Source organism: Schistocerca cancellata, unplaced genomic scaffold (genome assembly GCF_023864275.1).
Source record: "Schistocerca cancellata isolate TAMUIC-IGC-003103 unplaced genomic scaffold, iqSchCanc2.1 HiC_scaffold_830, whole genome shotgun sequence".
Lineage (NCBI taxonomy): Eukaryota > Metazoa > Arthropoda > Insecta > Orthoptera > Acrididae > Schistocerca > Schistocerca cancellata.
In genome coordinates this window covers 162,468-179,502 of record NW_026046841.1, presented here as the reverse complement: position 1 = coordinate 179,502, position 17,035 = coordinate 162,468, and the positions used below count along the sequence as shown (strand labels likewise).

Here is a 17,035-nt window from a genome sequence, read left to right as displayed (position 1 = left end):
ACGTCCGCATAGGGCCATGTTTTTACCTCCACTGTCACGTGGCTGAATGTGTATAAGGCTGGGTGGCATCATTCAAACACAGCCAAATTGTCACACTAGCTGTGTATCTCTATCAAAGTGGACATACGTCTTCACCTCGGTGGCGATTAAAACGATTTCGCCCCCGGGTGGGCTCGAACCACCAACCTTTCGGTTAACAGCCGAACGCGCTAGCCGATTGCGCCACGGAGGCCTTAACTTTCGGTCACTTCTGCTCTCTTCATCAATGCAACTCGTGTACTTTTCGCAGGCACCTCGCAGAATGGTAGTATCTGCTTACGCCTCTTCACATGGATAACGTGCATGCACACTGTAGTGGGGCTCATAAACGAATGACATCGCCAAGCATGACATTATACTACAAAATGCATACAAAACAGTGTTCCGCCTACACATCCAGTAAACCTCTGATGCAAGTAGAGCACTCTTTATCGGTTGTAGAACTTCCCCTTCATTCAGTGCACTGCCATCTGTTAGATGCTGCTCGAGCTAGCTCTGCTCTTAGCACCAAAGTTAAAAAAATGAATGCCTTCTGTGAGGGTCGAACTCACGACCCCTGGTTTACGAGACCAGTGCTCTACCACTGAGCTAAGAAGGCCGCAGCTTTGCGTTCGTGAGCTACTCCTGACTTGTCACGTCATCATACTGAATCTTACAGCCCTCGACCAGATATCGGATTTGACACACAGATGCTGCTGGAGGTGTCCACCTTACCGTTTTCCAACTCTCTTCACTGTTTCACCCTTACGATCGACGACGAGCGTCAAGCCACCAAAGGTTTGCGGTCTGCGCAAAACTTGACCTAGTGCACAGCTTGTGGGATAGCGTGGCTCTACTGTGAAACGCGCCTTTCGACTCCTCTCTCTGGCTACATCGTCCACAGTGGCACTGGGGGCTTCATGTAAGGCGCTACTGTGAAACGCGCCTTTCGACTCCTCTCTCTGGCTACATCGTCCACAGTGGCACTGGGGGCTTCATGTAAGGCGACTGCACGCCGCTCGGCCAACAGCGGCCTACTGCAGACCGACACTTAAGAGACGCCAAATGCAGATCGACATCGAGAGAGAGGCCCTGTCATATGGCACTCGCGGTGTATACGCCGAAATGAAATGTAAATAATACATCTTTTGTAGTGGTCGTCGCTCTACTGCAGTGTCACACATGCCGAATTAATAGGAAAACGGTAGAACGTCCGCATAGGGCCATGTTTTTACCTCCACTGTCACGTGGCTGAATGTGTATAAGGCTGGGTGGCATCATTCAAACACAGCCAAATTGTCACACTAGCTGTGTATCTCTATCAAAGTGGACATACGTCTTCACCTCGGTGGCGATTAAAACGATTTCGCCCCCGGGTGGGCTCGAACCACCAACCTTTCGGTTAACAGCCGAACGCGCTAGCCGATTGCGCCACGGAGGCCTTAACTTTCGGTCACTTCTGCTCTCTTCATCAATGCAACTCGTGTACTTTTCGCAGGCACCTCGCAGAATGGTAGTATCTGCTTACGCCTCTTCACATGGATAACGTGCATGCACACTGTAGTGGGGCTCATAAACGAATGACATCGCCAAGCATGACATTATACTACAAAATGCATACAAAACAGTGTTCCGCCTACACATCCAGTAAACCTCTGATGCAAGTAGAGCACTCTTTATCGGTTGTAGAACTTCCCCTTCATTCAGTGCACTGCCATCTGTTAGATGCTGCTCGAGCTAGCTCTGCTCTCAGCAGCAAAGTTAAAAAAATGAATGCCTTCTGTGAGGGTCGAACTCACGACCCCTGGTTTACGAGACCAGTGCTCTACCACTGAGCTAAGAAGGCCGCAGCTTTGCGTTCGTGAGCTACTCCCGACTTGTGACGTCATCATACTGAATCTTACAGCCCTCGACCAGATATCGGATTTGACACACAGATGCTGCTGGAGGTGTCCACCTTACCGTTTTCCAACTCTCTTCACTGTTTCACCCTTACGATCGACGACGAGCGTCAAGCCACCAAAGGTTTGCGGTCTGCGCAAAACTTGACCTAGTGCACAGCTTGTGGGATAGCGTGGCTCTACTGTGAAACGCGCCTTTCGACTCCTCTCTCTGGCTACATCGTCCACAGTGGCACTGGGGGCTTCATGTAAGGCGACTGCACGCCGCTCGGCCAACAGCGGCCTACTGCAGACCGACACTTAAGAGACGCCAAATGCAGATCGACATCGAGAGAGAGGCCCTGTCATATGGCACTCGCGGTGTATACGCCGAAATGAAATGTAAATAATACATCTTTTGTAGTGGTCGTCGCTCTACTGCAGTGTCACACATGCCGAATTAATAGGAAAACGGTAGAACGTCCGCATAGGGCCATGTTTTTACCTCCACTGTCACGTGGCTGAATGTGTATAAGGCTGGGTGGCATCATTCAAACACAGCCAAATTGTCACACTAGCTGTGTATCTCTATCAAAGTGGACATACGTCTTCACCTCGGTGGCGATTAAAACGATTTCGCCCCCGGGTGGGCTCGAACCACCAACCTTTCGGTTAACAGCCGAACGCGCTAGCCGATTGCGCCACGGAGGCCTTAACTTTCGGTCACTTCTGCTCTCTTCATCAATGCAACTCGTGTACTTTTCGCAGGCACCTCGCAGAATGGTAGTATCTGCTTACGCCTCTTCACATGGATAACGTGCATGCACACTGTAGTGGGGCTCATAAACGAATGACATCGCCAAGCATGACATTATACTACAAAATGCATACAAAACAGTGTTCCGCCTACACATCCAGTAAACCTCTGATGCAAGTAGAGCACTCTTTATCGGTTGTAGAACTTCCCCTTCATTCAGTGCACTGCCATCTGTTAGATGCTGCTCGAGCTAGCTCTGCTCTTAGCACCAAAGTTAAAAAAATGAATGCCTTCTGTGAGGGTCGAACTCACGACCCCTGGTTTACGAGACCAGTGCTCTACCACTGAGCTAAGAAGGCCGCAGCTTTGCGTTCGTGAGCTACTCCTGACTTGTCACGTCATCATACTGAATCTTACAGCCCTCGACCAGATATCGGATTTGACACACAGATGCTGCTGGAGGTGTCCACCTTACCGTTTTCCAACTCTCTTCACTGTTTCACCCTTACGATCGACGACGAGCGTCAAGCCACCAAAGGTTTGCGGTCTGCGCAAAACTTGACCTAGTGCACAGCTTGTGGGATAGCGTGGCTCTACTGTGAAACGCGCCTTTCGACTCCTCTCTCTGGCTACATCGTCCACAGTGGCACTGGGGGCTTCATGTAAGGCGCTACTGTGAAACGCGCCTTTCGACTCCTCTCTCTGGCTACATCGTCCACAGTGGCACTGGGGGCTTCATGTAAGGCGACTGCACGCCGCTCGGCCAACAGCGGCCTACTGCAGACCGACACTTAAGAGACGCCAAATGCAGATCGACATCGAGAGAGAGGCCCTGTCATATGGCACTCGCGGTGTATACGCCGAAATGAAATGTAAATAATACATCTTTTGTAGTGGTCGTCGCTCTACTGCAGTGTCACACATGCCGAATTAATAGGAAAACGGTAGAACGTCCGCATAGGGCCATGTTTTTACCTCCACTGTCACGTGGCTGAATGTGTATAAGGCTGGGTGGCATCATTCAAACACAGCCAAATTGTCACACTAGCTGTGTATCTCTATCAAAGTGGACATACGTCCTCACCTCGGTGGCGATTAAAACGATTTCGCCCCCGGGTGGGCTCGAACCACCAACCTTTCGGTTAACAGCCGAACGCGCTAGCCGATTGCGCCACGGAGGCCTTACCTTCCGGTCACTTCTGCTCTCTTCATCAATGCAACTCGTGTACTTTTCGCAGGCACCTCGCAGAATGGTAGTATCTGCTTACGCCTCTTCACATGGATAACGTGCATGCACACTGTAGTGGGGCTCATAAACGAATGACATCGCCAAGCATGACATTATACTACAAAATGCATACAAAACAGTGTTCCGCCTACACATCCAGTAAACCTCTGATGCAAGTAGAGCACTCTTTATCGGTTGTAGAACTTCCCCTTCATTCAGTGCACTGCCATCTGTTAGATGCTGCTCGAGCTAGCTCTGCTCTTAGCACCAAAGTTAAAAAAATGAATGCCTTCTGTGAGGGTCGAACTCACGACCCCTGGTTTACGAGACCAGTGCTCTACCACTGAGCTAAGAAGGCCGCAGCTTTGCGTTCGTGAGCTACTCCTGACTTGTCACGTCATCATACTGAATCTTACAGCCCTCGACCAGATATCGGATTTGACACACAGATGCTGCTGGAGGTGTCCACCTTACCGTTTTCCAACTCTCTTCACTGTTTCACCCTTACGATCGACGACGAGCGTCAAGCCACCAAAGGTTTGCGGTCTGCGCAAAACTTGACCTAGTGCACAGCTTGTGGGATAGCGTGGCTCTACTGTGAAACGCGCCTTTCGACTCCTCTCTCTGGCTACATCGTCCACAGTGGCACTGGGGGCTTCATGTAAGGCGACTGCACGCCGCTCGGCCAACAGCGGCCTACTGCAGACCGACACTTAAGAGACGCCAAATGCAGATCGACATCGAGAGAGAGGCCCTGTCATATGGCACTCGCGGTGTATACGCCGAAATGAAATGTAAATAATACATCTTTTGTAGTGGTCGTCGCTCTACTGCAGTGTCACACATGCCGAATTAATAGGAAAACGGTAGAACGTCCGCATAGGGCCATGTTTTTACCTCCACTGTCACGTGGCTGAATGTGTATAAGGCTGGGTGGCATCATTCAAACACAGCCAAATTGTCACACTAGCTGTGTATCTCTATCAAAGTGGACATACGTCTTCACCTCGGTGGCGATTAAAACGATTTCGCCCCCGGGTGGGCTCGAACCACCAACCTTTCGGTTAACAGCCGAACGCGCTAGCCGATTGCGCCACGGAGGCCTTAACTTTCGGTCACTTCTGCTCTCTTCATCAATGCAACTCGTGTACTTTTCGCAGGCACCTCGCAGAATGGTAGTATCTGCTTACGCCTCTTCACATGGATAACGTGCATGCACACTGTAGTGGGGCTCATAAACGAATGACATCGCCAAGCATGACATTATACTACAAAATGCATACAAAACAGTGTTCCGCCTACACATCCAGTAAACCTCTGATGCAAGTAGAGCACTCTTTATCGGTTGCAGAACTTCCCCTTCATTCAGTGCACTGCCATCTGTTAGATGCTGCTCGAGCTAGCTCTGCTCTCAGCAGCAAAGTTAAAAAATTGAATGCCTTCTGTGAGGGTCGAACTCACGACCCCTGGTTTACGAGACCAGTGCTCTACCACTGAGCTAAGAAGGCCGCAGCTTTGCGTTCGTGAGCTACTCCCGACTTGTCACGTCATCATACTGAATCTTACGGCCCTCGACCAGATATCGGATTTGACACACAGATGCTGCTGGAGGTGTCCACCTTACCGTTTTCCAACTCTCTTCACTGTTTCACCCTTACGATCGACGACGAGCGTCAAGCCACCAAAGGTTTGCGGTCTGCGCAAAACTTGACCTAGTGCACAGCTTGTGGGATAGCGTGGCTCTACTGTGAAACGCGCCTTTCGACTCCTCTCTCTGGCTACATCGTCCACAGTGGCACTGGGGGCTTCATGTAAGGCGACTGCACGCCGCTCGGCCAACAGCGGCCTACTGCAGACCGACACTTAAGAGACGCCAAATGCAGATCGACATCGAGAGAGAGGCCCTGTCATATGGCACTCGCGGTGCATACGCCGAAATGAAATGTAAATAATACATCTTTTGTAGTGGTCGTCGCTCTACTGCAGTGTCACACATGCCGAATTAATAGGAAAACGGTAGAACGTCCGCATAGGGCCATGTTTTTACCTCCACTGTCACGTGGCTGAATGTGTATAAGGCTGGGTGGCATCATTCAAACACAGCCAAATTGTCACACTAGCTGTGTATCTCTATCAAAGTGGACATACGTCTTCACCTCGGTGGCGATTAAAACGATTTCGCCCCCGGGTGGGCTCGAACCACCAACCTTTCGGTTAACAGCCGAACGCGCTAGCCGATTGCGCCACGGAGGCCTTAACTTTCGGTCACTTCTGCTCTCTTCATCAATGCAACTCGTGTACTTTTTGCAGGCACCTCGCAGAATGGTAGTATCTGCTTACGCCTCTTCACATGGATAACGTGCATGCACACTGTAGTGGGGCTCATAAACGAATGACATCGCCAAGCATGACATTATACTACAAAATGCATACAAAACAGTGTTCCGCCTACACATCCAGTAAACCTCTGATGCAAGTAGAGCACTCTTTATCGGTTGTAGAACTTCCCCTTCATTCAGTGCACTGCCATCTGTTAGATGCTGCTCGAGCTAGCTCTGCTCTTAGCACCAAAGTTAAAAAAATGAATGCCTTCTGTGAGGGTCGAACTCACGACCCCTGGTTTACGAGACCAGTGCTCTACCACTGAGCTAAGAAGGCCGCAGCTTTGCGTTCGTGAGCTACTCCTGACTTGTCACGTCATCATACTGAATCTTACAGCCCTCGACCAGATATCGGATTTGACACACAGATGCTGCTGGAGGTGTCCACCTTACCGTTTTCCAACTCTCTTCACTGTTTCACCCTTACGATCGACGACGAGCGTCAAGCCACCAAAGGTTTGCGGTCTGCGCAAAACTTGACCTAGTGCACAGCTTGTGGGATAGCGTGGCTCTACTGTGAAACGCGCCTTTCGACTCCTCTCTCTGGCTACATCGTCCACAGTGGCACTGGGGGCTTCATGTAAGGCGCTACTGTGAAACGCGCCTTTCGACTCCTCTCTCTGGCTACATCGTCCACAGTGGCACTGGGGGCTTCATGTAAGGCGACTGCACGCCGCTCGGCCAACAGCGGCCTACTGCAGACCGACACTTAAGAGACGCCAAATGCAGATCGACATCGAGAGAGAGGCCCTGTCATATGGCACTCGCGGTGTATACGCCGAAATGAAATGTAAATAATACATCTTTTGTAGTGGTCGTCGCTCTACTGCAGTGTCACACATGCCGAATTAATAGGAAAACGGTAGAACGTCCGCATAGGGCCATGTTTTTACCTCCACTGTCACGTGGCTGAATGTGTATAAGGCTGGGTGGCATCATTCAAACACAGCCAAATTGTCACACTAGCTGTGTATCTCTATCAAAGTGGACATACGTCTTCACCTCGGTGGCGATTAAAACGATTTCGCCCCCGGGTGGGCTCGAACCACCAACCTTTCGGTTAACAGCCGAACGCGCTAGCCGATTGCGCCACGGAGGCCTTAACTTTCGGTCACTTCTGCTCTCTTCATCAATGCAACTCGTGTACTTTTCGCAGGCACCTCGCAGAATGGTAGTATCTGCTTACGCCTCTTCACATGGATAACGTGCATGCACACTGTAGTGGGGCTCATAAACGAATGACATCGCCAAGCATGACATTATACTACAAAATGCATACAAAACAGTGTTCCGCCTACACATCCAGTAAACCTCTGATGCAAGTAGAGCACTCTTTATCGGTTGTAGAACTTCCCCTTCATTCAGTGCACTGCCATCTGTTAGATGCTGCTCGAGCTAGCTCTGCTCTCAGCAGCAAAGTTAAAAAAATGAATGCCTTCTGTGAGGGTCGAACTCACGACCCCTGGTTTACGAGACCAGTGCTCTACCACTGAGCTAAGAAGGCCGCAGCTTTGCGTTCGTGAGCTACTCCCGACTTGTGACGTCATCATACTGAATCTTACAGCCCTCGACCAGATATCGGATTTGACACACAGATGCTGCTGGAGGTGTCCACCTTACCGTTTTCCAACTCTCTTCACTGTTTCACCCTTACGATCGACGACGAGCGTCAAGCCACCAAAGGTTTGCGGTCTGCGCAAAACTTGACCTAGTGCACAGCTTGTGGGATAGCGTGGCTCTACTGTGAAACGCGCCTTTCGACTCCTCTCTCTGGCTACATCGTCCACAGTGGCACTGGGGGCTTCATGTAAGGCGACTGCACGCCGCTCGGCCAACAGCGGCCTACTGCAGACCGACACTTAAGAGACGCCAAATGCAGATCGACATCGAGAGAGAGGCCCTGTCATATGGCACTCGCGGTGTATACGCCGAAATGAAATGTAAATAATACATCTTTTGTAGTGGTCGTCGCTCTACTGCAGTGTCACACATGCCGAATTAATAGGAAAACGGTAGAACGTCCGCATAGGGCCATGTTTTTACCTCCACTGTCACGTGGCTGAATGTGTATAAGGCTGGGTGGCATCATTCAAACACAGCCAAATTGTCACACTAGCTGTGTATCTCTATCAAAGTGGACATACGTCCTCACCTCGGTGGCGATTAAAACGATTTCGCCCCCGGGTGGGCTCGAACCACCAACCTTTCGGTTAACAGCCGAACGCGCTAGCCGATTGCGCCACGGAGGCCTTACCTTCCGGTCACTTCTGCTCTCTTCATCAATGCAACTCGTGTACTTTTCGCAGGCACCTCGCAGAATGGTAGTATCTGCTTACGCCTCTTCACATGGATAACGTGCATGCACACTGTAGTGGGGCTCATAAACGAATGACATCGCCAAGCATGACATTATACTACAAAATGCATACAAAACAGTGTTCCGCCTACACATCCAGTAAACCTCTGATGCAAGTAGAGCACTCTTTATCGGTTGTAGAACTTCCCCTTCATTCAGTGCACTGCCATCTGTTAGATGCTGCTCGAGCTAGCTCTGCTCTTAGCACCAAAGTTAAAAAAATGAATGCCTTCTGTGAGGGTCGAACTCACGACCCCTGGTTTACGAGACCAGTGCTCTACCACTGAGCTAAGAAGGCCGCAGCTTTGCGTTCGTGAGCTACTCCTGACTTGTCACGTCATCATACTGAATCTTACAGCCCTCGACCAGATATCGGATTTGACACACAGATGCTGCTGGAGGTGTCCACCTTACCGTTTTCCAACTCTCTTCACTGTTTCACCCTTACGATCGACGACGAGCGTCAAGCCACCAAAGGTTTGCGGTCTGCGCAAAACTTGACCTAGTGCACAGCTTGTGGGATAGCGTGGCTCTACTGTGAAACGCGCCTTTCGACTCCTCTCTCTGGCTACATCGTCCACAGTGGCACTGGGGGCTTCATGTAAGGCGCTACTGTGAAACGCGCCTTTCGACTCCTCTCTCTGGCTACATCGTCCACAGTGGCACTGGGGGCTTCATGTAAGGCGACTGCACGCCGCTCGGCCAACAGCGGCCTACTGCAGACCGACACTTAAGAGACGCCAAATGCAGATCGACATCGAGAGAGAGGCCCTGTCATATGGCACTCGCGGTGTATACGCCGAAATGAAATGTAAATAATACATCTTTTGTAGTGGTCGTCGCTCTACTGCAGTGTCACACATGCCGAATTAATAGGAAAACGGTAGAACGTCCGCATAGGGCCATGTTTTTACCTCCACTGTCACGTGGCTGAATGTGTATAAGGCTGGGTGGCATCATTCAAACACAGCCAAATTGTCACACTAGCTGTGTATCTCTATCAAAGTGGACATACGTCTTCACCTCGGTGGCGATTAAAACGATTTCGCCCCCGGGTGGGCTCGAACCACCAACCTTTCGGTTAACAGCCGAACGCGCTAGCCGATTGCGCCACGGAGGCCTTAACTTTCGGTCACTTCTGCTCTCTTCATCAATGCAACTCGTGTACTTTTCGCAGGCACCTCGCAGAATGGTAGTATCTGCTTACGCCTCTTCACATGGATAACGTGCATGCACACTGTAGTGGGGCTCATAAACGAATGACATCGCCAAGCATGACATTATACTACAAAATGCATACAAAACAGTGTTCCGCCTACACATCCAGTAAACCTCTGATGCAAGTAGAGCACTCTTTATCGGTTGTAGAACTTCCCCTTCATTCAGTGCACTGCCATCTGTTAGATGCTGCTCGAGCTAGCTCTGCTCTCAGCAGCAAAGTTAAAAAAATGAATGCCTTCTGTGAGGGTCGAACTCACGACCCCTGGTTTACGAGACCAGTGCTCTACCACTGAGCTAAGAAGGCCGCAGCTTTGCGTTCGTGAGCTACTCCCGACTTGTGACGTCATCATACTGAATCTTACAGCCCTCGACCAGATATCGGATTTGACACACAGATGCTGCTGGAGGTGTCCACCTTACCGTTTTCCAACTCTCTTCACTGTTTCACCCTTACGATCGACGACGAGCGTCAAGCCACCAAAGGTTTGCGGTCTGCGCAAAACTTGACCTAGTGCACAGCTTGTGGGATAGCGTGGCTCTACTGTGAAACGCGCCTTTCGACTCCTCTCTCTGGCTACATCGTCCACAGTGGCACTGGGGGCTTCATGTAAGGCGACTGCACGCCGCTCGGCCAACAGCGGCCTACTGCAGACCGACACTTAAGAGACGCCAAATGCAGATCGACATCGAGAGAGAGGCCCTGTCATATGGCACTCGCGGTGTATACGCCGAAATGAAATGTAAATAATACATCTTTTGTAGTGGTCGTCGCTCTACTGCAGTGTCACACATGCCGAATTAATAGGAAAACGGTAGAACGTCCGCATAGGGCCATGTTTTTACCTCCACTGTCACGTGGCTGAATGTGTATAAGGCTGGGTGGCATCATTCAAACACAGCCAAATTGTCACACTAGCTGTGTATCTCTATCAAAGTGGACATACGTCCTCACCTCGGTGGCGATTAAAACGATTTCGCCCCCGGGTGGGCTCGAACCACCAACCTTTCGGTTAACAGCCGAACGCGCTAGCCGATTGCGCCACGGAGGCCTTACCTTCCGGTCACTTCTGCTCTCTTCATCAATGCAACTCGTGTACTTTTCGCAGGCACCTCGCAGAATGGTAGTATCTGCTTACGCCTCTTCACATGGATAACGTGCATGCACACTGTAGTGGGGCTCATAAACGAATGACATCGCCAAGCATGACATTATACTACAAAATGCATACAAAACAGTGTTCCGCCTACACATCCAGTAAACCTCTGATGCAAGTAGAGCACTCTTTATCGGTTGTAGAACTTCCCCTTCATTCAGTGCACTGCCATCTGTTAGATGCTGCTCGAGCTAGCTCTGCTCTTAGCACCAAAGTTAAAAAAATGAATGCCTTCTGTGAGGGTCGAACTCACGACCCCTGGTTTACGAGACCAGTGCTCTACCACTGAGCTAAGAAGGCCGCAGCTTTGCGTTCGTGAGCTACTCCTGACTTGTCACGTCATCATACTGAATCTTACAGCCCTCGACCAGATATCGGATTTGACACACAGATGCTGCTGGAGGTGTCCACCTTACCGTTTTCCAACTCTCTTCACTGTTTCACCCTTACGATCGACGACGAGCGTCAAGCCACCAAAGGTTTGCGGTCTGCGCAAAACTTGACCTAGTGCACAGCTTGTGGGATAGCGTGGCTCTACTGTGAAACGCGCCTTTCGACTCCTCTCTCTGGCTACATCGTCCACAGTGGCACTGGGGGCTTCATGTAAGGCGCTACTGTGAAACGCGCCTTTCGACTCCTCTCTCTGGCTACATCGTCCACAGTGGCACTGGGGGCTTCATGTAAGGCGACTGCACGCCGCTCGGCCAACAGCGGCCTACTGCAGACCGACACTTAAGAGACGCCAAATGCAGATCGACATCGAGAGAGAGGCCCTGTCATATGGCACTCGCGGTGTATACGCCGAAATGAAATGTAAATAATACATCTTTTGTAGTGGTCGTCGCTCTACTGCAGTGTCACACATGCCGAATTAATAGGAAAACGGTAGAACGTCCGCATAGGGCCATGTTTTTACCTCCACTGTCACGTGGCTGAATGTGTATAAGGCTGGGTGGCATCATTCAAACACAGCCAAATTGTCACACTAGCTGTGTATCTCTATCAAAGTGGACATACGTCTTCACCTCGGTGGCGATTAAAACGATTTCGCCCCCGGGTGGGCTCGAACCACCAACCTTTCGGTTAACAGCCGAACGCGCTAGCCGATTGCGCCACGGAGGCCTTAACTTTCGGTCACTTCTGCTCTCTTCATCAATGCAACTCGTGTACTTTTCGCAGGCACCTCGCAGAATGGTAGTATCTGCTTACGCCTCTTCACATGGATAACGTGCATGCACACTGTAGTGGGGCTCATAAACGAATGACATCGCCAAGCATGACATTATACTACAAAATGCATACAAAACAGTGTTCCGCCTACACATCCAGTAAACCTCTGATGCAAGTAGAGCACTCTTTATCGGTTGCAGAACTTCCCCTTCATTCAGTGCACTGCCATCTGTTAGATGCTGCTCGAGCTAGCTCTGCTCTCAGCAGCAAAGTTAAAAAATTGAATGCCTTCTGTGAGGGTCGAACTCACGACCCCTGGTTTACGAGACCAGTGCTCTACCACTGAGCTAAGAAGGCCGCAGCTTTGCGTTCGTGAGCTACTCCCGACTTGTCACGTCATCATACTGAATCTTACGGCCCTCGACCAGATATCGGATTTGACACACAGATGCTGCTGGAGGTGTCCACCTTACCGTTTTCCAACTCTCTTCACTGTTTCACCCTTACGATCGACGACGAGCGTCAAGCCACCAAAGGTTTGCGGTCTGCGCAAAACTTGACCTAGTGCACAGCTTGTGGGATAGCGTGGCTCTACTGTGAAACGCGCCTTTCGACTCCTCTCTCTGGCTACATCGTCCACAGTGGCACTGGGGGCTTCATGTAAGGCGACTGCACGCCGCTCGGCCAACAGCGGCCTACTGCAGACCGACACTTAAGAGACGCCAAATGCAGATCGACATCGAGAGAGAGGCCCTGTCATATGGCACTCGCGGTGCATACGCCGAAATGAAATGTAAATAATACATCTTTTGTAGTGGTCGTCGCTCTACTGCAGTGTCACACATGCCGAATTAATAGGAAAACGGTAGAACGTCCGCATAGGGCCATGTTTTTACCTCCACTGTCACGTGGCTGAATGTGTATAAGGCTGGGTGGCATCATTCAAACACAGCCAAATTGTCACACTAGCTGTGTATCTCTATCAAAGTGGACATACGTCTTCACCTCGGTGGCGATTAAAACGATTTCGCCCCCGGGTGGGCTCGAACCACCAACCTTTCGGTTAACAGCCGAACGCGCTAGCCGATTGCGCCACGGAGGCCTTAACTTTCGGTCACTTCTGCTCTCTTCATCAATGCAACTCGTGTACTTTTTGCAGGCACCTCGCAGAATGGTAGTATCTGCTTACGCCTCTTCACATGGATAACGTGCATGCACACTGTAGTGGGGCTCATAAACGAATGACATCGCCAAGCATGACATTATACTACAAAATGCATACAAAACAGTGTTCCGCCTACACATCCAGTAAACCTCTGATGCAAGTAGAGCACTCTTTATCGGTTGTAGAACTTCCCCTTCATTCAGTGCACTGCCATCTGTTAGATGCTGCTCGAGCTAGCTCTGCTCTTAGCACCAAAGTTAAAAAAATGAATGCCTTCTGTGAGGGTCGAACTCACGACCCCTGGTTTACGAGACCAGTGCTCTACCACTGAGCTAAGAAGGCCGCAGCTTTGCGTTCGTGAGCTACTCCTGACTTGTCACGTCATCATACTGAATCTTACAGCCCTCGACCAGATATCGGATTTGACACACAGATGCTGCTGGAGGTGTCCACCTTACCGTTTTCCAACTCTCTTCACTGTTTCACCCTTACGATCGACGACGAGCGTCAAGCCACCAAAGGTTTGCGGTCTGCGCAAAACTTGACCTAGTGCACAGCTTGTGGGATAGCGTGGCTCTACTGTGAAACGCGCCTTTCGACTCCTCTCTCTGGCTACATCGTCCACAGTGGCACTGGGGGCTTCATGTAAGGCGCTACTGTGAAACGCGCCTTTCGACTCCTCTCTCTGGCTACATCGTCCACAGTGGCACTGGGGGCTTCATGTAAGGCGACTGCACGCCGCTCGGCCAACAGCGGCCTACTGCAGACCGACACTTAAGAGACGCCAAATGCAGATCGACATCGAGAGAGAGGCCCTGTCATATGGCACTCGCGGTGTATACGCCGAAATGAAATGTAAATAATACATCTTTTGTAGTGGTCGTCGCTCTACTGCAGTGTCACACATGCCGAATTAATAGGAAAACGGTAGAACGTCCGCATAGGGCCATGTTTTTACCTCCACTGTCACGTGGCTGAATGTGTATAAGGCTGGGTGGCATCATTCAAACACAGCCAAATTGTCACACTAGCTGTGTATCTCTATCAAAGTGGACATACGTCTTCACCTCGGTGGCGATTAAAACGATTTCGCCCCCGGGTGGGCTCGAACCACCAACCTTTCGGTTAACAGCCGAACGCGCTAGCCGATTGCGCCACGGAGGCCTTAACTTTCGGTCACTTCTGCTCTCTTCATCAATGCAACTCGTGTACTTTTCGCAGGCACCTCGCAGAATGGTAGTATCTGCTTACGCCTCTTCACATGGATAACGTGCATGCACACTGTAGTGGGGCTCATAAACGAATGACATCGCCAAGCATGACATTATACTACAAAATGCATACAAAACAGTGTTCCGCCTACACATCCAGTAAACCTCTGATGCAAGTAGAGCACTCTTTATCGGTTGTAGAACTTCCCCTTCATTCAGTGCACTGCCATCTGTTAGATGCTGCTCGAGCTAGCTCTGCTCTCAGCAGCAAAGTTAAAAAAATGAATGCCTTCTGTGAGGGTCGAACTCACGACCCCTGGTTTACGAGACCAGTGCTCTACCACTGAGCTAAGAAGGCCGCAGCTTTGCGTTCGTGAGCTACTCCCGACTTGTGACGTCATCATACTGAATCTTACAGCCCTCGACCAGATATCGGATTTGACACACAGATGCTGCTGGAGGTGTCCACCTTACCGTTTTCCAACTCTCTTCACTGTTTCACCCTTACGATCGACGACGAGCGTCAAGCCACCAAAGGTTTGCGGTCTGCGCAAAACTTGACCTAGTGCACAGCTTGTGGGATAGCGTGGCTCTACTGTGAAACGCGCCTTTCGACTCCTCTCTCTGGCTACATCGTCCACAGTGGCACTGGGGGCTTCATGTAAGGCGACTGCACGCCGCTCGGCCAACAGCGGCCTACTGCAGACCGACACTTAAGAGACGCCAAATGCAGATCGACATCGAGAGAGAGGCCCTGTCATATGGCACTCGCGGTGTATACGCCGAAATGAAATGTAAATAATACATCTTTTGTAGTGGTCGTCGCTCTACTGCAGTGTCACACATGCCGAATTAATAGGAAAACGGTAGAACGTCCGCATAGGGCCATGTTTTTACCTCCACTGTCACGTGGCTGAATGTGTATAAGGCTGGGTGGCATCATTCAAACACAGCCAAATTGTCACACTAGCTGTGTATCTCTATCAAAGTGGACATACGTCTTCACCTCGGTGGCGATTAAAACGATTTCGCCCCCGGGTGGGCTCGAACCACCAACCTTTCGGTTAACAGCCGAACGCGCTAGCCGATTGCGCCACGGAGGCCTTAACTTTCGGTCACTTCTGCTCTCTTCATCAATGCAACTCGTGTACTTTTCGCAGGCACCTCGCAGAATGGTAGTATCTGCTTACGCCTCTTCACATGGATAACGTGCATGCACACTGTAGTGGGGCTCATAAACGAATGACATCGCCAAGCATGACATTATACTACAAAATGCATACAAAACAGTGTTCCGCCTACACATCCAGTAAACCTCTGATGCAAGTAGAGCACTCTTTATCGGTTGTAGAACTTCCCCTTCATTCAGTGCACTGCCATCTGTTAGATGCTGCTCGAGCTAGCTCTGCTCTTAGCACCAAAGTTAAAAAAATGAATGCCTTCTGTGAGGGTCGAACTCACGACCCCTGGTTTACGAGACCAGTGCTCTACCACTGAGCTAAGAAGGCCGCAGCTTTGCGTTCGTGAGCTACTCCTGACTTGTCACGTCATCATACTGAATCTTACAGCCCTCGACCAGATATCGGATTTGACACACAGATGCTGCTGGAGGTGTCCACCTTACCGTTTTCCAACTCTCTTCACTGTTTCACCCTTACGATCGACGACGAGCGTCAAGCCACCAAAGGTTTGCGGTCTGCGCAAAACTTGACCTAGTGCACAGCTTGTGGGATAGCGTGGCTCTACTGTGAAACGCGCCTTTCGACTCCTCTCTCTGGCTACATCGTCCACAGTGGCACTGGGGGCTTCATGTAAGGCGCTACTGTGAAACGCGCCTTTCGACTCCTCTCTCTGGCTACATCGTCCACAGTGGCACTGGGGGCTTCATGTAAGGCGACTGCACGCCGCTCGGCCAACAGCGGCCTACTGCAGACCGACACTTAAGAGACGCCAAATGCAGATCGACATCGAGAGAGAGGCCCTGTCATATGGCACTCGCGGTGTATACGCCGAAATGAAATGTAAATAATACATCTTTTGTAGTGGTCGTCGCTCTACTGCAGTGTCACACATGCCGAATTAATAGGAAAACGGTAGAACGTCCGCATAGGGCCATGTTTTTACCTCCACTGTCACGTGGCTGAATGTGTATAAGGCTGGGTGGCATCATTCAAACACAGCCAAATTGTCACACTAGCTGTGTATCTCTATCAAAGTGGACATACGTCCTCACCTCGGTGGCGATTAAAACGATTTCGCCCCCGGGTGGGCTCGAACCACCAACCTTTCGGTTAACAGCCGAACGCGCTAGCCGATTGCGCCACGGAGGCCTTACCTTCCGGTCACTTCTGCTCTCTTCATCAATGCAACTCGTGTACTTTTCGCAGGCACCTCGCAGAATGGTAGTATCTGCTTACGCCTCTTCACATGGATAACGTGCATGCACACTGTAGTGGGGCTCATAAACGAATGACATCGCCAAGCATGACATTAT

The 17,035-nt window shown here is 50.6% G+C and overlaps 29 non-coding genes across 29 annotated transcripts; all 29 read right to left on the bottom strand.

The window, feature by feature from the left end:
• Window positions 1-158: 158 nt before the first annotated feature.
• Trnan-guu (transfer RNA asparagine (anticodon GUU)) lies at window positions 159-232 on the bottom strand. The gene has a single exon. It is a non-coding gene; the product is annotated as a tRNA-Asn (tRNA).
• Window positions 233-565: 333 nt separating this feature from the next.
• On the bottom strand, window positions 566-637 carry Trnat-cgu (transfer RNA threonine (anticodon CGU)). The gene has a single exon. It is a non-coding gene; the product is annotated as a tRNA-Thr (tRNA).
• Window positions 638-1,385: 748 nt separating this feature from the next.
• On the bottom strand, window positions 1,386-1,459 carry Trnan-guu (transfer RNA asparagine (anticodon GUU)). Its single transcript has one exon. It is a non-coding gene; the product is annotated as a tRNA-Asn (tRNA).
• A 333-nt stretch (window positions 1,460-1,792) lies between these two features.
• Trnat-cgu (transfer RNA threonine (anticodon CGU)) lies at window positions 1,793-1,864 on the bottom strand. The gene has a single exon. It is a non-coding gene; the product is annotated as a tRNA-Thr (tRNA).
• A 671-nt stretch (window positions 1,865-2,535) lies between these two features.
• Trnan-guu (transfer RNA asparagine (anticodon GUU)) lies at window positions 2,536-2,609 on the bottom strand. The gene has a single exon. It is a non-coding gene; the product is annotated as a tRNA-Asn (tRNA).
• A 333-nt stretch (window positions 2,610-2,942) lies between these two features.
• Trnat-cgu (transfer RNA threonine (anticodon CGU)) lies at window positions 2,943-3,014 on the bottom strand. The gene has a single exon. It is a non-coding gene; the product is annotated as a tRNA-Thr (tRNA).
• A 748-nt stretch (window positions 3,015-3,762) lies between these two features.
• On the bottom strand, window positions 3,763-3,836 carry Trnan-guu (transfer RNA asparagine (anticodon GUU)). The gene has a single exon. It is a non-coding gene; the product is annotated as a tRNA-Asn (tRNA).
• A 333-nt stretch (window positions 3,837-4,169) lies between these two features.
• On the bottom strand, window positions 4,170-4,241 carry Trnat-cgu (transfer RNA threonine (anticodon CGU)). The gene has a single exon. It is a non-coding gene; the product is annotated as a tRNA-Thr (tRNA).
• Window positions 4,242-4,912: 671 nt separating this feature from the next.
• Window positions 4,913-4,986, bottom strand: Trnan-guu (transfer RNA asparagine (anticodon GUU)). Its single transcript has one exon. It is a non-coding gene; the product is annotated as a tRNA-Asn (tRNA).
• A 333-nt stretch (window positions 4,987-5,319) lies between these two features.
• On the bottom strand, window positions 5,320-5,391 carry Trnat-cgu (transfer RNA threonine (anticodon CGU)). The gene has a single exon. It is a non-coding gene; the product is annotated as a tRNA-Thr (tRNA).
• A 671-nt stretch (window positions 5,392-6,062) lies between these two features.
• On the bottom strand, window positions 6,063-6,136 carry Trnan-guu (transfer RNA asparagine (anticodon GUU)). The gene has a single exon. It is a non-coding gene; the product is annotated as a tRNA-Asn (tRNA).
• A 333-nt stretch (window positions 6,137-6,469) lies between these two features.
• On the bottom strand, window positions 6,470-6,541 carry Trnat-cgu (transfer RNA threonine (anticodon CGU)). Its single transcript has one exon. It is a non-coding gene; the product is annotated as a tRNA-Thr (tRNA).
• Window positions 6,542-7,289: 748 nt separating this feature from the next.
• Window positions 7,290-7,363, bottom strand: Trnan-guu (transfer RNA asparagine (anticodon GUU)). Its single transcript has one exon. It is a non-coding gene; the product is annotated as a tRNA-Asn (tRNA).
• A 333-nt stretch (window positions 7,364-7,696) lies between these two features.
• On the bottom strand, window positions 7,697-7,768 carry Trnat-cgu (transfer RNA threonine (anticodon CGU)). Its single transcript has one exon. It is a non-coding gene; the product is annotated as a tRNA-Thr (tRNA).
• Window positions 7,769-8,439: 671 nt separating this feature from the next.
• Trnan-guu (transfer RNA asparagine (anticodon GUU)) lies at window positions 8,440-8,513 on the bottom strand. The gene has a single exon. It is a non-coding gene; the product is annotated as a tRNA-Asn (tRNA).
• Window positions 8,514-8,846: 333 nt separating this feature from the next.
• On the bottom strand, window positions 8,847-8,918 carry Trnat-cgu (transfer RNA threonine (anticodon CGU)). The gene has a single exon. It is a non-coding gene; the product is annotated as a tRNA-Thr (tRNA).
• A 748-nt stretch (window positions 8,919-9,666) lies between these two features.
• On the bottom strand, window positions 9,667-9,740 carry Trnan-guu (transfer RNA asparagine (anticodon GUU)). Its single transcript has one exon. It is a non-coding gene; the product is annotated as a tRNA-Asn (tRNA).
• A 333-nt stretch (window positions 9,741-10,073) lies between these two features.
• Window positions 10,074-10,145, bottom strand: Trnat-cgu (transfer RNA threonine (anticodon CGU)). The gene has a single exon. It is a non-coding gene; the product is annotated as a tRNA-Thr (tRNA).
• A 671-nt stretch (window positions 10,146-10,816) lies between these two features.
• Trnan-guu (transfer RNA asparagine (anticodon GUU)) lies at window positions 10,817-10,890 on the bottom strand. The gene has a single exon. It is a non-coding gene; the product is annotated as a tRNA-Asn (tRNA).
• Window positions 10,891-11,223: 333 nt separating this feature from the next.
• Window positions 11,224-11,295, bottom strand: Trnat-cgu (transfer RNA threonine (anticodon CGU)). Its single transcript has one exon. It is a non-coding gene; the product is annotated as a tRNA-Thr (tRNA).
• A 748-nt stretch (window positions 11,296-12,043) lies between these two features.
• Window positions 12,044-12,117, bottom strand: Trnan-guu (transfer RNA asparagine (anticodon GUU)). The gene has a single exon. It is a non-coding gene; the product is annotated as a tRNA-Asn (tRNA).
• Window positions 12,118-12,450: 333 nt separating this feature from the next.
• Window positions 12,451-12,522, bottom strand: Trnat-cgu (transfer RNA threonine (anticodon CGU)). The gene has a single exon. It is a non-coding gene; the product is annotated as a tRNA-Thr (tRNA).
• A 671-nt stretch (window positions 12,523-13,193) lies between these two features.
• On the bottom strand, window positions 13,194-13,267 carry Trnan-guu (transfer RNA asparagine (anticodon GUU)). The gene has a single exon. It is a non-coding gene; the product is annotated as a tRNA-Asn (tRNA).
• Window positions 13,268-13,600: 333 nt separating this feature from the next.
• Trnat-cgu (transfer RNA threonine (anticodon CGU)) lies at window positions 13,601-13,672 on the bottom strand. The gene has a single exon. It is a non-coding gene; the product is annotated as a tRNA-Thr (tRNA).
• Window positions 13,673-14,420: 748 nt separating this feature from the next.
• Trnan-guu (transfer RNA asparagine (anticodon GUU)) lies at window positions 14,421-14,494 on the bottom strand. Its single transcript has one exon. It is a non-coding gene; the product is annotated as a tRNA-Asn (tRNA).
• A 333-nt stretch (window positions 14,495-14,827) lies between these two features.
• Window positions 14,828-14,899, bottom strand: Trnat-cgu (transfer RNA threonine (anticodon CGU)). The gene has a single exon. It is a non-coding gene; the product is annotated as a tRNA-Thr (tRNA).
• Window positions 14,900-15,570: 671 nt separating this feature from the next.
• Trnan-guu (transfer RNA asparagine (anticodon GUU)) lies at window positions 15,571-15,644 on the bottom strand. The gene has a single exon. It is a non-coding gene; the product is annotated as a tRNA-Asn (tRNA).
• Window positions 15,645-15,977: 333 nt separating this feature from the next.
• Trnat-cgu (transfer RNA threonine (anticodon CGU)) lies at window positions 15,978-16,049 on the bottom strand. Its single transcript has one exon. It is a non-coding gene; the product is annotated as a tRNA-Thr (tRNA).
• Window positions 16,050-16,797: 748 nt separating this feature from the next.
• Trnan-guu (transfer RNA asparagine (anticodon GUU)) lies at window positions 16,798-16,871 on the bottom strand. Its single transcript has one exon. It is a non-coding gene; the product is annotated as a tRNA-Asn (tRNA).
• Between the last annotated feature and the right edge of the window lie 164 nt (window positions 16,872-17,035).